Source organism: Solea solea, chromosome 21 (genome assembly GCF_958295425.1).
Source record: "Solea solea chromosome 21, fSolSol10.1, whole genome shotgun sequence".
In the NCBI taxonomy this organism is placed as follows: domain Eukaryota; kingdom Metazoa; phylum Chordata; class Actinopteri; order Pleuronectiformes; family Soleidae; genus Solea; species Solea solea.
In genome coordinates, this window is record NC_081154.1 from 6,372,528 (window position 1) to 6,389,205 (window position 16,678).

Genomic DNA, 16,678 nt, shown 5'->3' on the forward strand with positions numbered 1-16,678 from the left:
GGGGGGAAAACGCCGCTCACTGAAATGACTTGTAGTTATAGGTATTTTTCCTCTAAATGAATCATGTTTTTGGAGGCCTGAACGTGCGCCAAAAATTAGACCACATCATATCACATCTGAAAGGGGCTGGTTAACGGTGGGTCCAAAATTGGAAGTGGGAGGGGCTAAAAACTGAGGCATAAACACCCTCTATTAAGTCATCTAGTGTCGGGTTTAACGTACATGAACGAAACTTGGTACACGCATTTATTAGGTCGGGACAGTCAAAAACTGGATGAGGGCCTGTGGTCTAAACCCAACAGGAAGGCGGCCATCTTGGATTGAACGCCGACTCGGAGGCCGAGTTTGGCAAAAATCAAATAAATAATAAAAAAACTGGTCAAATTTAATCTGAGTGGGGAAAAAAATGGGTGAAACCACCCTTTAAACATCACAGACACTTGGCAACACTTGTAGAAAGTGTTTGAATCTAAAAAAAACATTTATCAAAACGTTTATTTCACAATAACATTGAGGAATCAAGACCTCGGCTTATTCTTTAGGTGTTTATTTAAGGGGTTTAATCACTTCTAAGTTAATGGATAAGTTAAGTAATAGCTACTAAGTCATGTTAATGTGAGCAACGGCCTGAAGGCAGCGACTCAGAACCTCTAAAAACCGGTGTGGGGGGGGGGCCTTTTATAAATATGGGTGCATTTATACATGACCTGCCTTTAATTCTGCCTGAGGCCAAACACACACACACATGCACACACATGCACACACAAACACACACACACATAGAGGTTTGTGCAGCTGTACTTCTCAGGACACCACATTGACTTCACCTTAACCATAATCTTAACCCCTAAATGTAAACTAGCTCCTCAGAAATCAGGTTCTCATTAGGACCATGGGTTCTGGTCTCTGTTATGGACTACTGGTCCTGACAAGGTGTATGTGCCAAACACACACACTCACACATACTCACACACACACACACTCGGGCCCCCTGACACCAGAAAGGTCAGCTCTCTTCTCCAGCCTGTGACATATCTGACCCTCTGTCCTGAGGCGAGGAACTGAGGACCTGGTCAGTCCTCACCCTCGTCTCCTCTGACCTTTCCACATCTTTTCTTCTTTGCCACCAAACCCCTCGTAGGAACCGCAAGATCCAGTAGGCGTCTCAAATGATCACGTGTGACTTTATTTGTTTTTTTAGTATCTCTTTTAAACGTCCAGTTATGCCACAAGAAGCTATGTCGACAAGGACTTTCACTGATTTTTGCTCATATTATTATTATTATTATTATTATAATAATAATATCATCAGTATTAGAACTGAATGTGATCGTGCTGATGTTTTTAAAACAGACTTTTGTGATGACGCCATTTTGAGCTCATCCCAAAAACGTGTTATACTTTTAATTTATTTACTTATTTATTAAATAAGTGAGGACATGTTTTCTCAACTTTTAATTGCTTCACTTTTACAGTAGACGTAATGAGGCACGTAATGTCCAGACCAGCCATGGCTGTTTAAAAAAAATAGTGAGGTCATCATGTGTGCAAAATCCACCCAAATTCAAATAAAAAACATTTTTTTTAATTCATTTATTTGACATTTTCATTCCGTTAAGTCAAGCTTTTCCCCGTACGTTCTCATTTCTATGCCCAAATATCTGACTGATGTTTGAATAAAAATAATATTTGTATTTTATTTACATTTTAAATAAAATTTGAATCTTTATACTAACTTTATTTGTTTAACTCATGGATTTGCTGTGATTTGTTATGGGTTTTACTGAAGCTTCCTTTAACAAACTGCAAAGACATGACAAATGTAATATAATATAAAAAAAAACATTATAACAAGTAAAAGGGGAAAAAAGTGAGATAAATGTACATAAAATACTTAACAAATTACCAGTCACTCATAAATCAATAAATACAAAAATATTCTTATAATCCTGTGCGTTTACATGTGCAATAAAAAAAACAATATTTATGTTGCTATGACATTTTACAGAACTTATCATGATTCATTATTTAGTCAGAGGTTTTTTTTAATATTTAAAGGTACCGTGTGCACTGTGGGTTGGAGACACTGTGTAGCCTTCAGTTAAAACTCAAAGAGTTTGTCCATTCTGTGGTGATGTTGAAAAACAACAATTCATGAAAGCATCAAGATTGTACACTCAAGTTGAATTAAATTGAACTATTTTATCTCTGATGTCTGTCAAATGAAAATTATTTAATTTTACACAATGGCCCTTTAATAGGTCCTGACTAAACTGTATTTATTAGTTTGTAAAATAGATGGCAGCAGAATTAAACAGCTTAAAATAACACAAAAAACTCCTTTATTCTCAATCCTTTCTGTAACAACATGGTTTCTTCGTCTCTTATGATTCAGCATCAGTGTATCTCACTCTGTGTGTGTGTGTGTGTGTGTGTTATTTTACATTTATTTTCTCTCTGCAGAAAAAATAGAGAAGCTATTCTTTGTCAAATGAAGCTCACAAGGGGTTGATCACAAGACAGAGCAGCAGCAACAGCAGTGTGTGTGTGTGTCTCTCTCTCCTTGTCTGTGTGTGTGTACTTTTCAGCTATAAACACAGTCAGAACCAGTAGAACCTGGTCCTTATGAGGCAGAACCTCATTTCTGAGGAACCGGTTAAGTTTCAGGGCAAAACTCGGGTTCAACTTGTAGATAAGCAGATACTTGAGTGCAAGTATGTGACCAAAAAATGACTTTGGTAGAAGTTGAAGTCCCTTTTTTTTTTTAGATAATATTACTTAAGTATTCTTAAAGTATGTGATTTTCTGATATAAAATGTACTTAAGTTTTAGAAGTAAAATCAGACCATAATACCAACTCTTCTTATGATTTTATTTGGTAGTAACGAGTAACAAAGATAGTTAGAGGAAATGTAGTGGAGTAAAAAGTAAAAGTTGCCAGAAATATAAATAACACACGGTAAAGTACGTGAATTTTGTACTTAAGTACAGTAACAAAGTATTTGTCCTTTTACAACACTGGAGATAAGGCGTGCAACCTTTAGTATTCAGAGAGTCATTTTTGTCCCTTCTTCACCCAAATAAATGTAATCTAGAGCCACAAAAACCCATTTGATCCATAAAATGAAGATAACATCATGTATAAAGTTTTATATATAGATGTACTATACTATATGTATGTACTCTCGGCATAATTATGTGGATCCAAAGAAAGACTCAGGACTCTTAATGTGTACTTCTTCATGTACAAATGACATTTGACACAGACATATAGGACAAAATATTAAACCACTTTCATTTATGGCCTTGGACCCTAAAAAAATAAGTGTTCACTTTGAAAAATATAAGGAAAGAAAGAAATTAAATAAAGATAAACATCATCTTTTTTTTTTTTTTCAAAGCTACAGGGAGCCACTGCAGAGGCGTTGAAGAGCCACATGCGGCTCTCGGGCCTCAGGTTGCAGACCCCTGGTTTAGGCTGTTTTCAAATGAATGGAAGTCAACGCACAGGCCTCAGAAGCACCACTGCACAAACCTGTGTGTGTGTGTGTGTTGACAGTGCAGTGACGGACGCCCTTCTTGCACCAGACTCGATGCCTTTAGTTAGGGGCCCTCTGAGGCTCCTGCATTCAAAAACAAATAAGCTGCCACATAAAGATCATCCTTCATTTCTTCAGCAGTCACTCAGCCTACGCACACACACGCACACACAAAGATGCACCGTCAACGTGCACTGACTTCCATACCTCACCACTCACTAACAACCTTTGTTTTCTTTTAAAAAAAAGAAAGATCACACTGCAAACACACCCACACACACACACACACACACACACACACACACACCAGTCAAACATCTGTAAAGGATTTGTACAGTGAGATGATACCCAATAATAAATAATGTGAACATTTGAAACTCATTTCAGTTCCTCTGTGTGACCCCAAACAAGGTCAGTGTGTGTGTGTGTGTGAACAAGGAGCCCTCGTGCTCATTTACGCTGCATTATTCATGCGTGTCTGTGATGTGACGACTCCCACAATCCTCCAGGTGTTCCCAATTCACGGTTTGTGGCGGCAGCGACGGCAGCGACGGCGGCTGTGGCTGCGGCGACCTCGCCTCACTCAGCAACCCCCCAACTGACCTTTGACCCTTCCCCATTGAAGGTTTAAAAGAAAAGAGAAGCCTTACGTCAATTTTCACCTCCTCTGCTGACTGTTAATCATATGGATCCTTTAATTTTGGGTGCATTTGATCATCAGAGTCGGGCTTAAAGCGGATGTTTTTCTGTTTTAAAGAATAATGAGTTCTCAAAAACGTCTTCGTCCACCCCCACTGTTAAAGATATAATATGTAATATCTGTAAAACAATAGCAAATATTAGACAATCCATAGAAATCCAGATTTACATCCTTGTATAAAGTACCTTAAAGGGATACTTGAGTAAAAGTACAAGCATGTTACCAGAAAATGACTTTGGTAGAAGTTGAAGTCACTTTTACTACTTAGGTGAAAGTCTTAAAGTGTATGACCTTTACTGTACTTAAGTGATTTTCTGACATAAAATGGACTTGGATTAAAAGTGAGGAGTGAGTGAGGATTGAGCCATGGTGGTGCAGTGGTCAGGCAAGTTGTCTTTCAACTGGCTCTTCTAGTCCATATGTGTCCTTGAGCAAGACACTTAACTCCCTGTTGCAACGTGTGAATGGGTATGAAAGCTCGATATAAATACAGACCATAATACCAAATCTTCTTCTTCTTCTGATTTTATTTGGTTGTAACAAGTAACAAACATAGTAGAAGTAGACAGTAGTGGAGTAAAAGTAAAAGTTGCTAGAAATGCAAATAAAGTACAGTTGTACTTAAGTACAGTAAAAAAGTATTTGTACTTAAGTACCAAATTACTAATTACCTACTAAATATTCAAGATTACTAGTTAACTAGTTGCTTTTTACATTCTCTTGTGTGTATTTGTCACCAATCACGGATTGGGACTCCGCCCTTAAAGTGCAAACGCACGGGAAACCAAACGACAACAGGAAGACAACATTTCCCATGATCACATGCTGCTTCCCGACGTCGTCAAACTAAGTCTTTAGTCATGGTTTTGATTGAGAGACTCCTAGTGCTGTCCAAAGTATGCCAAGCCAGCAGGTGGCGATATAACTACAGCTGTAAGGCCTGGTTGGCCAATCAGGAGAGATGTGGAGAAAATGTGTAAATGGTAGGAAAACAATCATTTTAATAATAAAAAAATAAACCATGCAAGAATGTTAAAATCCATCTAATGTAAACAAAGGTCACCGGGTTAAAGGTCACACAGAGGAGACAACAGTGGACAGTGAGACATTACAAGCATTGTTTGTAGATAAAGATGGACATAGCGTTCTGGTTTGAAAAGGAAAAGGCCAGGAAGAAGGACGGAAGTAGTGGTTGGCCACCAGGGGGTGACTCTACTCTAGCGACTTACTTGATTTTATTGGTCTGCTTTGCTTGTGTCAGGTGTTCTTCAATTTATGTAAATTTATTTTCATTTAGAAGAAAGTAGATGATAAATTATGACACATATGAGTGGACACTCGTGTGATTGACAGCTAGTGTCGTCCAATAGGAGCCTGGATGAGGTCAAGTCTATGAACGTGTGGTTCAGTCGCTTCCAAATGAGACTTTGTTTTTATGATAAAAGTCCAAGATTGAAACAAACTTTATGTCAAACAGGAGGGATACCAGTGGACAGTGAGCCATCACCAGCTTTTATTTGTCCGTCTACACATGTAAACAGCTGGACAATGTGAAAGTCTTAATCCGGGATTTTTTCAGAGAGAAATAATCCACAGTTGTCATGTGTGTCATCTACGTCTGCCTCTATAGTTCCCCCTCCCTTTTTTTTTTAGTCACATCACATTGTGGTTTATTGTGTGTCCAGTAGGGGAGGCTGTGGCTCATCCTTTTTTAAAAGTGTCTGGTCAGAGGTCAGCAGACGGCCTCCGAGAAACACCGCTCGCTCCAGTGGAGCCGATTTCAGACAAAAACTAGCACAGTGAGAGAGAAAGAGAGGAGGTGTGAAGTCGTGGCGGTGGAGATTACACTGATGGGGGACGTGACTCCTCGTGTCCTGCACCTCCAACCTCTGACCTCCTCCACCACCTCCTCCTCACCCTCTTTCAGGACTGCCTGTTGCATATTTTTTGCCGTTGTCATAGCGGCAGAGGTTTGTTTGAGACACGATGGGATCATCTGTTATGTCACCTGACCCATCCCTGAACCCACACACACACACAAGTTTTTAAGTGGGATGTCATCATTGTGTGTGTGTGTGTGTGTGTGTGTGTAGAGGAATGTGGAGAGGCTGCTGTGTGTTTGTCTGTCTGTCTGTGTGTGTGTGTGTGTGTGTGTGTGTGTGTGTGTGTAGGTCTAATTGTATGTAGGTGAGGCAGCACCAGGTGAGGATGAGGAGACAAAAGGAGGGAGACAGAGGTGACATATGACAGGTATGTCAGCCACAGGGGAGGAAGAGGGGGAGTGAATGTGACCCTGCAGCACACATACACACACACCTTCACATCTGGTTTGGCCATCGGCCTCAGTCTCAGCTGACAAGCCCCTCCTCCAACACACAGACACACACATTTTTGTTCTTCTATCATAGTGAGGACACTCAATGCATTCCCTAACACCCGTACCCTGACCTTAACCATCCCGACTAAATGCCTTAACCTAAACCTTAATCCACAAACAACAAGACAGAACTGGCCAGAATGTCCTCACTTCTTAGGTTAATTATTTAAAATAGTCCCCACAAAGATATACATACAAGTACACACACACATTTTTTGTGCGGATGTAGCCCCCCCTATACAACTAAACGCCTAACTCTCAAAAACCAGGTCTTTTCTCTATATTATATTGATTATATAATGATTTATGGTCCTCACAAAGACATAAAGATATACATTTTTGTGCACCTATCGGAATGAGGACACACATTCCCTAGCCCCTTACCTAAGTGTCTAATACTAACCCTTATCTGAGCCATAATCTTAACCCGTTAGACCAGGTCCTAACCCATTATAATTAGCGAGGACCTACTAAACTGTCCTTGTGTTCCAAAAATGTCCTCACTTCTTATGGTTTATACATGTTCTGGTATTATATAAATATAAATAAGTACACACCATTTTTGTACACCTATCACAGTGAGGACACTTATAGACATGAATGTGTCCCCCAGACCTTTATCTTTAACCATCACAAATATAAGCCTAACCTGAACCTTAATCCTAACCTAAAACCAGGTCTTAACCCACACAAATACACACTCCTATCTTAGTGAGGACACTCGTACACATAATGCATTCTCTAGCTCCTAAAAGGTCCTCACAGAGATATAACACGCACACAAACACACACAGACATTAATTCTCCCTGTGGTGCTGCTCCTCACCGCTTTCTCTATCACTGGCAAAGTAAACCCCACCATGTGAGAATGATGAATGGGACTATCCTGCACCGGAAGCACACGTTAGAAAGCCCCCCCCCAACCCCCCCACCACTGTGGACGTGGACGGCCCTCCGCTCCGTGCACACCTGCCACACACACACCCACACCCACACACTCACTCTCTCCTTGGTCCACTATCCTCTTTCCTCCTCTTTCTCCCCCTTGTGACCTCATAAGCCTCCTTCCTTCCTGGTCTACCCTGCACACACACACACACACACACACAAATACAGAGCACACAGTGTCTTGTCGATGGTGTCCAGTGTCTCACACACACACACACACCCACACCTGTAGGTCATGTGCTTGTGTTTATTGTCTGTGTGTGTGTGTGTGTGTGTGAGAACGATAAAGGAAGATTCTTCTTTTTTTCTTAAAGACGTAAAAAACACAAATCAACAACTTCACACACGTTTTATCAGTTTAGTGTCACACATGACACTTTTTTCTCCTCCTCCTCCTCCTCCTCCTCCTCCTCCTTCTCCTTTTCTCTTCTGCTGCTCACATCATATGTAAAGTTGACCTGAGGGAGTCTGAAATCAGCCAGGGGAAACGTTGGAACTCCAGGTGGTCCACAACCCAATTAAATAAACCATCACTGTGCTTCTTCTTCTTCTTCTTCTTCTTCTTCTTCTTCTTTAAACACACACACACACACTCACAATGGTCACCGAGAGAAAGGAGGGAAAGAAAGACAGAAAAGAAAAGATTGGAATGATTTTTTTCCTCCACAAATCCCAAACCTAATGTAGGCCGTTTTTTTTGTTTTTTTTGAGGAAACCAGTTTCATTTGCTGTCAAAACATTTGTGGTGGAATTAAAACGTACGAACGCCACAGGCAAAGAGAGGCCTGGAATATTTTAACCCTCCAGTATCTCACACACACACACTGCGTCCACAGATTAATGGAATAAAAAAGTGGGAGGGGGAAGGGATATATATATGTGTGTGTGTGTGTGTGTGTGTGTGTGTGTGTGTGCTGACTTTCTCGGGCCATGGCAAAAAGAAAGAAAAAAATCAATATTTTCTCTCCCCCGTTCATCCACACACGCCCTTAAAAAACCCTTAAATATTAAATGTCCCTCGCCGACGTCGCACGTCCAAATTGTGTCATTGTGTGCGTCTGAAATTGTAGTATTTGATTTGTTTATGAGTCGCCTTCACACGTGTTCTACATTTTTGTTAAGAAAACATTTAGAAAATCCACTCCACCCCTTTTTTTACACCTTTAATTCTGATGTGCTGTAGTTTTATGTACATTTTTACACTTTTGTAATATTATCTATCTATCTATCTATCTATCTATCTATCTATCTGAGTGTAAAGAAAGAGAAAAGGGGGGAAGAGAGGGAGAAGAGAATGAAAAGAAGTGAATGTACAGATCCGTTCACGACTGAATCTCCGTCTTGTTGTTTTTATTCCCTTCAGTCAGAGGGGAAGAGAATAACGTGTGTGAGTCTGAAGGTTTGGAATTGTCGTTTTTTAACCCCTAAAAGCTGCAAAATCTAAAAATAAAATATCAAAAATCATATTATTACAAGTCATCATATATTGTTCTTTTGATTTGTCTCTCTGGCTCATATCACTGATCTCTGTGTGTGATTCCACTCATTTGCTGTGATATGTTTGAGTCATGAAGAGTTTCAGTGGTTTGCCTCTCACTCACTCACTCATTCACTCACTCACTCACTCATGGTGACTCTATAACATTAATCCCTGGCTAGAAAAAAGCATACAATTCTATTTTTATCCCATTGTTACCACATTGTTATAAGTGACAAAAGTGAAGTGATAAAATTCTGATTTGAACTCATTCTAATTACACACAAACTGAGTAATGTTACACACATTACTGCTTTCATTCACATCTCCTGTGAAATTGTTAAATGAAGTGGTTCAAATGTGTTTTCAGCGACAGAAAAAGTCTCCTAAATGTCTACTTTTTTATATTTTTAAAGTCATTAATGTTGTTTTAATGCAGAAATTCACTTTAGCCAGGAAAAGGTCTCATTGAGATACAAGATCCCTTCCAGGGAGTTCCTGGTCGAGATAGAGCAGCGAAGATTAGTACGAATAGTTACAGAAACGAGACAATTTCAGATAAAAGACTTGCAGCAGAATGTCAAAGTTAAAAGGAGGTCATTAAAAGAGAGAGGTATAATAAAGAAAAACACATGCTGTTGATACACTTTTAGGATTTCCTTTATTCAAAGAGAGTTAAATCCTCTGTTGTTCTCTTCCTGAATCATTCAATCCTATGTTTAATCTTTAAAATTACCAAAAAAGTGCACTTTTTTGTACATAAAACTCTGTTTTACAGATTATCTGCGTGTCTATAGGTGGAGAAGACGTCTAAAAATTCGATTTTTATTCTTTATTCTTCTCTTTTATTTTGAGGCTGCAGGTGAAACCCCTCCCTCCCTCTCTTTTCTCTGTATGTAATTATTGTTTACGCTGTTTACGGCTAAACCATCTTTTTGCTATGTACTAATTTCACGCTAGACGGCCACAAAATTATTCTGCACTCAGAATTCTTTCACAATATGTGAAAGTCGTAGATACATTTTTATTTCTCTCTCTGTCTCTGTGCGTAACAATGTGTCAGTTTAGCCCGTGTGTCACAGTTTGACCTTGGCCCGCACGCTTTCTTTTTTTTCCGAGCCAAACCTGGTTATTTGGGCAGAATTTTTTCCCTATAACAAAGGCACAGAGTTGAGTTGTTTACCCCTCCTGGACTAAATTTGGTAAATGAGCGTCCCTGTGCATATTTTGCATAATGATTCCCGCCTATTATTGCAAATTTGGGGTGGGGTGGGGGGGGGGGATCCTACCGTGTGAGAACGGCGAGCAATTTATCATTCATTGCGGTAAATCGCAGCGGAGACTGCATTTAATTGAGTTTGTATTGTATTTCGTAGCTGGGTGCCTTCTTGCTGTGGGGCGGGGAGGAGGCAGGGGGGATTCTCTCTCAGGCCATGCAGTGGGGGGGTGAGGAGATGGGGGAGGGCACCTCCACCACCTCCCCCCTCTCAGCTCCGCCTCTGTCTTATACCAATAACAATCAACTGGTCGTGAAAATGGACATCCTCTGTCCATGAAAGAGGCAGCGTGTTTGTGTTTGTGTAAATGTTATGTAAAAAAAACCCATTAACTGATCAATTTTCAATAATACGGTTCATGGAAACCTTATCAGTTTTAAACTAAACCTGATCAAGGTATTGGTGTCAAATCAGTCAAATCAGTAAAACGTAAAGAGGAGAAACAAAACGTGAAGAACATTTATGTAATTTTTCACATTTTTCAATCATATTTATATCATTTTAAAACGAAACATAATCATAATGTCATAAAAATGTCAAATTGTTATGTAAGGTCATTTCCTCATCAGATTCAAACACTATTGATTATGAAAATCTAGAAATTTTAAGAGAAATCGTTCTCGTGGTGAATCTTAATTACAATTTTTAAACGTAAAATGCATAGAAAAAGCTGCTAGTTGGTCAAATTGTTACATAAAAGCAATAACATGGAACATCTGATGTACATATTTTATAGTAAAGTTTATTTAAATAAACCAGCATCTAAAGTCAGCATATCAAGGTAAAGTTGGTCAAATTGTCAATTTTCAGTCATTTTGATGTTAAAATTCTTTATTTTTATGATAAATTCTCACCTAATGCAGTGGTGTCACATCTTTTAATCATAAAATTGTAAAAGCAGAAGCAACATCGGAGTTGTTCAAATGTAAAAGCACTTTTTTAATCATATTATAATTGTAATGTATCTGTAATATAACTCACACATACATGTGTCAAACCTTTTCTTCATCATAAAATGTAAAAATATAAATTTGGCCACACTCTTGTATTCAAAAGCATTTTTTCACAATTATATTGATTGTAAAAATCTTTAAATCTATGATAAATAACATCAAAATATTGTCATGTCAAATGTTATACGTGCATTTTCTGATTAAAAGTATCATAAAACGTAAAGAAAAGCAACAAGAAGCTGCTTATTTATGTTAAGTTGCAGTTTCTCAATATTGATTATATTAATTCTCATCAAATGTAGATGTGCTAAACCTTTTTACATCACAAAATGTATAAAAAGCTGCCTATTTATGTACATTTTGGCCTAACTAAAGCACTTTTTCCAATATTGATTGTAAAATCTTTAATTTATGATAACGACAAAATGTTGTCGGGTCAAAACGAGTTCATTTTCTAATAAAAAGTATCACAAAATTTAAAGAACAGCAACAAGAAGCTGCTTATTGATGCGCAGTTGGTTCAATTGTTGTGTTTTTCAATATTGATTATATTAATTTTAATCGAATGTAGACGCAATGTCACAAAATGTGCCGCCTTCTCATGTCCATTTTGGTCAATAATATGATTGTAAAAAGTCTTTAATTTATGATAATGACAAAATGTTGTGTTAAAACATACATGTGCATTTTGTGATTTTCAAAAAAGTATAATAAAATGTAAAAAGAAAACCCAGCAACAACATGGTGAATATTGGTGTAAAATTTAGTTGATTTTTTTCACACTTAAAATAATGAATTAATCTTGTCAGGTTTATTGATTGACTTAAATAAAGTTGTTACAACCTGATCATCATCATCATCATCTACACTCTGAACGTTATGAGACCAACACTTTGTTCCTTTGCGTCTTAATTGTCTGCGATGCAATAATTATGTTATGAGTTATATAAGTGTGTGTGTGTGTGTGTGAGCGCGTGCAGTGTTCTGTATGACGCACGAGGCACAAAAAAATCAACTCATCTCACTCGGTTTTTACTCGACTAAACTTGCCGTCTGTTGCCTCGACTGGTTCCTGAAAATGAGCCCCGAGCTCCAGAGCAGATCAGCCCTGTCACATCCCAGCATGCACCGCTGCCACAGCAGCAGCATTTAGACAGAATATTCCTTTAAAGTTCTGATTGTATGTGTGTGTGTTTGAGCACGAGCGTGTGTAAAATTCAGTTCATGAGAAAACGCACTCTCTCTCTCCCTCCCTCTCTCTCTCTCTCTCTCTCTCTCTCACACACACACACACACACACACACACTTGTTTGTCTTGCATATTGTAAATAATTCAGTTCACTTCAGAAAACGTCATCATCATCATCATCACATGCACGAGCATCGTTTTGTAGGAAAAAATGACGATGAAGAATCTTTTCGTTTAAAAAATGTCTTTAATTAATATTCATTACAACATGTTTAATACTCTTTTATTGATAAACTCATTATGATCAAATATTCTGACAAAGAAACTCCAAAAATAAATATATGTATCTCTCAAATGTCTCATAAAAGTGTTTACATTTATGTTTCGTTACAATAAAGGAGGCACAGTTGTAAAACAGCTTAAAGGGTAAATTCTAATAAAGTGAAACAATTGCATAATATTTATATTAATTTGAACAAGGCAGAAACAAACCAAAAACAAGATCAATTATTAAATAAATTAAACCGTAAAAAAAGAATAAATCATGCTTTTGTTAGTGTAATTGTTAATTATGTTTGTATTTTAATTTACGTTTCTCAATTTACGTTTCTCAAAAATACACAATTTTCTTAAAGGTTTTAAAATATTTTTCGATTTCTTTTTTTTCTTTTTTTGGTCAATATTTGGTCCATATTTTAAATCATTCAGTCATTCAACGGAACAGTCCAAATATTCTGAATAAACTGTGTTTAAACACATTATTTTAAGTTAAGTAAAGTTTAAGTTAAAAATTCAAGTTAACATTTTAACTATTTTAACTATTTTTTTAAAGGTCTTACAATATATACACATTTTTATTTACTTATTTTATTATATAAGTCTTTTAACCCTTTTGTGTTGCCCATATTTTACATTTATTAAACATAAAATCACTTTAGAATGCAACTAGAATCCAAATTATTTATTTCATTTAATTATTATCACAATTTAGCTTTTAAGTATCAAAAGCACACACATTTGAAATGAAATAAATTAAACAGATAGATACAGTAACCGTCCACGCGCGTGCTCGTGCCCCTTCGTGTTGCTGGTATATAACGCTCATATTTGTGTGTGCGGCTCGTGCGCGTATGTGTCTTGTTATTGTTATTATTGCCATTATCGCCTCATCGTTTCTGCCACAGAAAAAAGAAAAAGAAAATCTGCCCCGTCCTGCTGAATTAACTTCACCAGTGTGGAAAGGGAGAGAGAGACAGAAAAATGCCTCCTTCCCACGCACGCATGCATGCACGCGCACGCAGCAGCTTTACAGTTTTTGTTTTCCACTAAATTTCCACCAAACGCAACAGAACACAAACACGCAGCTGTTCTCCATTATAGAGAGAATTGTTGTTGAAGTGAAGATGAACCGAAAAATAATAATAATAATAAAAAATCCTCAATTTCAATGGAGAAAAAAAGCCAAACGGAGAATAAGATAATACAGATAATAAAGCTAATGTGTTTGTGCTGTAATGAACACGCGGTGATGATTACATGAAGTAAAAAAAAAAAGCCTCGTCTTCAAAGTGAACACACTGTAGTTTGACTGTGTGTAATTATGTGCAGCAGCAGACAGGCTCCTGTATTCACTCTGTCATCTCACTGTTTTCATTATTATTCCTGAAGCCTGCACGGTTTCAAAAGAGGACACACACACACACGCTGAAAAAACAGATGAGACAACAAGGAGACTGAAAATTAAATAAAATTTAATTATCTACTGAAAAAAGAAACAATCCTGAGAATCGTTTTACATAAAGAAAAAAAAACACGTTTTCACACATGTTTTTTCTCAGATTATCTCACTTTTGATTTTTAAAACACTCGCAATGAATTTATGTTATTCGTTTTTTATATTATAAATACAAATGTGATTATAAATTATAGGTTATTATTCAATTCTGTGAGGTTTTGTTTAAGTTAAAAATAATGGTCAGTGTAATGGGACACACACACACACACAAAGGATCTCAACATGGCGTTTGTGTCTCCCCGCCAAACGATTTTATTTTTTATTATTGTTTGTTTTGTTTTATTAAACCTTGACCGCACGCATCAGTGTTGAATTAAGAAAAATAATAAGAAAAAAGTAAATATGACTTCTTCTCTTTTTTTTTTTTTACAAAATTTTATTATAATTTAATTAAAGCTAAAAATATTAAAACATATTTTATTTATCTTATTTATTTATTTAAAAATAAAAACTAAATTAACATATTCAATAATCATGTTATCACTCATGTTGTGTGTTTACTGACTGGTAAATGTCATTAAATTTGTAATTAAGGAACATTTTTATTCGAATATTTTTAAAATCTAATTTATCACGCAACTGCCTTTTATTTTGTATATATTCTATTTTCTTTTCTTATTTTTTTTAAAAAAAAGCTTTTTTATGTTGCTGTTATTTATGGAACAATTAAGTAGCTACAACTACAAATAATTTAAAATATGTATTTTAGATTAAAGCGCTTCATTTCAGTCAGTTTTCCAAATAAAATTCGATTGCAATGGAAAATATGAAGCAACTGCCTTTAAAAAAACAACAACAACAAAACAACAAACCAAAAACCTGCAGATAAAAGTAGAAATAAATATAAATGCCTCACCTTTGCACAGAAAATGTAAATATCTGACCAGAAATGGTGGGAAAATTGAAGAAGTCCATGTTTTGATTAGTTTCTTTTTTTTTCGTTCCGTCTTCTTTTGGGTTTTCGTGGAGTGAAACATGACACGCGCTCAGTTTCTCCTGCAGCAAAAATAAATCTAGAAATGCAAAAGAAGGCGTTTGAAAAATGGCGCCCTGCAGCAGACACCTCCCTCTCAGAGAGGGGGGAGGAGGGGAAGGCGGTGCCGTGTGCGTCGCTTTGCGCGCACTGGGGCTGTCGTCTCTGCTCCCGCGTCGGTTGTTGTAGTGTGTGAGTATGAAACCGTCCACGGTATTCGCCGGTACACGTTCAACAACCTCCCCCCTCCTCCTCCTCCTCCTCCTCCCGTGAAACAGCGCGTCGTGTCATTACGCACCGAATAAAAGCGCAGTTTCTCGGGGAATCCGTGGCGTTTTCAAGCTTCCCCACCCCCCCCTCACAAATCTTGTCCTCTCACTGTCTCGCTCCTCTTTCGAAAAAACACGGCGCGGCCTTTTTTTCCTCTTCTTCTTTCCACGGCAAAAGCGAACGATCTCATGTTTCTTCTGTCTTTTTAGTGTCTCCTCCCGTGTTTTCCGTGTCTCCGTCCGCTCCTGCGCTTCTTCTTTCTTTGACGTGAAAAACCCGAACCATCTCCGCGTCCGCACGCGCCGCCATTCCAGCGCGCAGACGAGCAGGAAGCTCGTGTAACCGCACAGTGAAGCAGCAGCTGGGGCTTCCAGGGGAGAGCAGTGAAGAGGGGACCTCTCTCTCTCTCCCTCTCCCTCTCTCTCTCTCGCAGCAGCGAGGAGGAGGAGGAGGGGGGAGGGAAAGTGGGGGAGGGGGAGGGAAACCCACGCTGATAGCTGGGGGAGCCCCCGTGCCTCGAGTCTGTGTTTGCGTTCTTGTATTCGTTGCCTCTTTAGGACCTTTTTTTTTTTCTATCATAAAAACTGACCCTGTCAGGACCTGTGGTCCTCATGGAGACCAAAACCTGGTCTTAATGATACATGAACCTAGTTGAGATTCGAGTTGTGGTCAAGTTAAGGTTTAGAGTTGTGTATTAACTAGTTATGATTAAAGTTGGGGATAACCGTTTGTCCGAATTGGTTGAAGTCAGTGCAGGGTCCTGAGAGGAATAGCAGTACAAACCTGTGTGTGTGTATTATAATCGTTGCTAGGAAATCCTCGTGTCTGTGTGTGAGGCTCCACAGCAGCTGCGGTTTAAAAACAAATCCTTTGCTAAAGGAAATTAAGCGTTTTCCTTTTTTCTAATACAGAATTTTTAGATATTTTTTTTTTCCAAATTAAAGTTTAGGGATTATTTTTCCTTTCTTTTAAAAAAATAAAAATATTCTTTCAGGCACAGAATTAGAATCCTATACAACGTCACATTAAAACAGCCGTATGTTTTTCTTAGTTCATCTCCCTCTTTTCCACTGCAATAATGGACAAAAATAATGACATGACAACCTTGAGTATCAACAAAGACAGTGTGCTCTGATGTATTTACAAGCCATTTCTAAACACATTATGCAACAACTATACA

General features: G+C 37.9%; 1 long non-coding RNA gene across 1 annotated transcript; it reads right to left on the reverse strand.

Moving 5' to 3' along the window:
• Nucleotides 1–13,058: 13,058 nt before the first annotated feature.
• Nucleotides 13,059–15,899, reverse strand: LOC131448545 (uncharacterized). The gene is made up of 2 exons (XR_009234204.1): nucleotides 15,112–15,899; nucleotides 13,059–14,129 (listed from the first exon to the last, which is right to left on the reverse strand). It is a non-coding gene; the product is annotated as an uncharacterized LOC131448545 (long non-coding RNA).
• Between the last annotated feature and the right edge of the window lie 779 nt (nucleotides 15,900–16,678).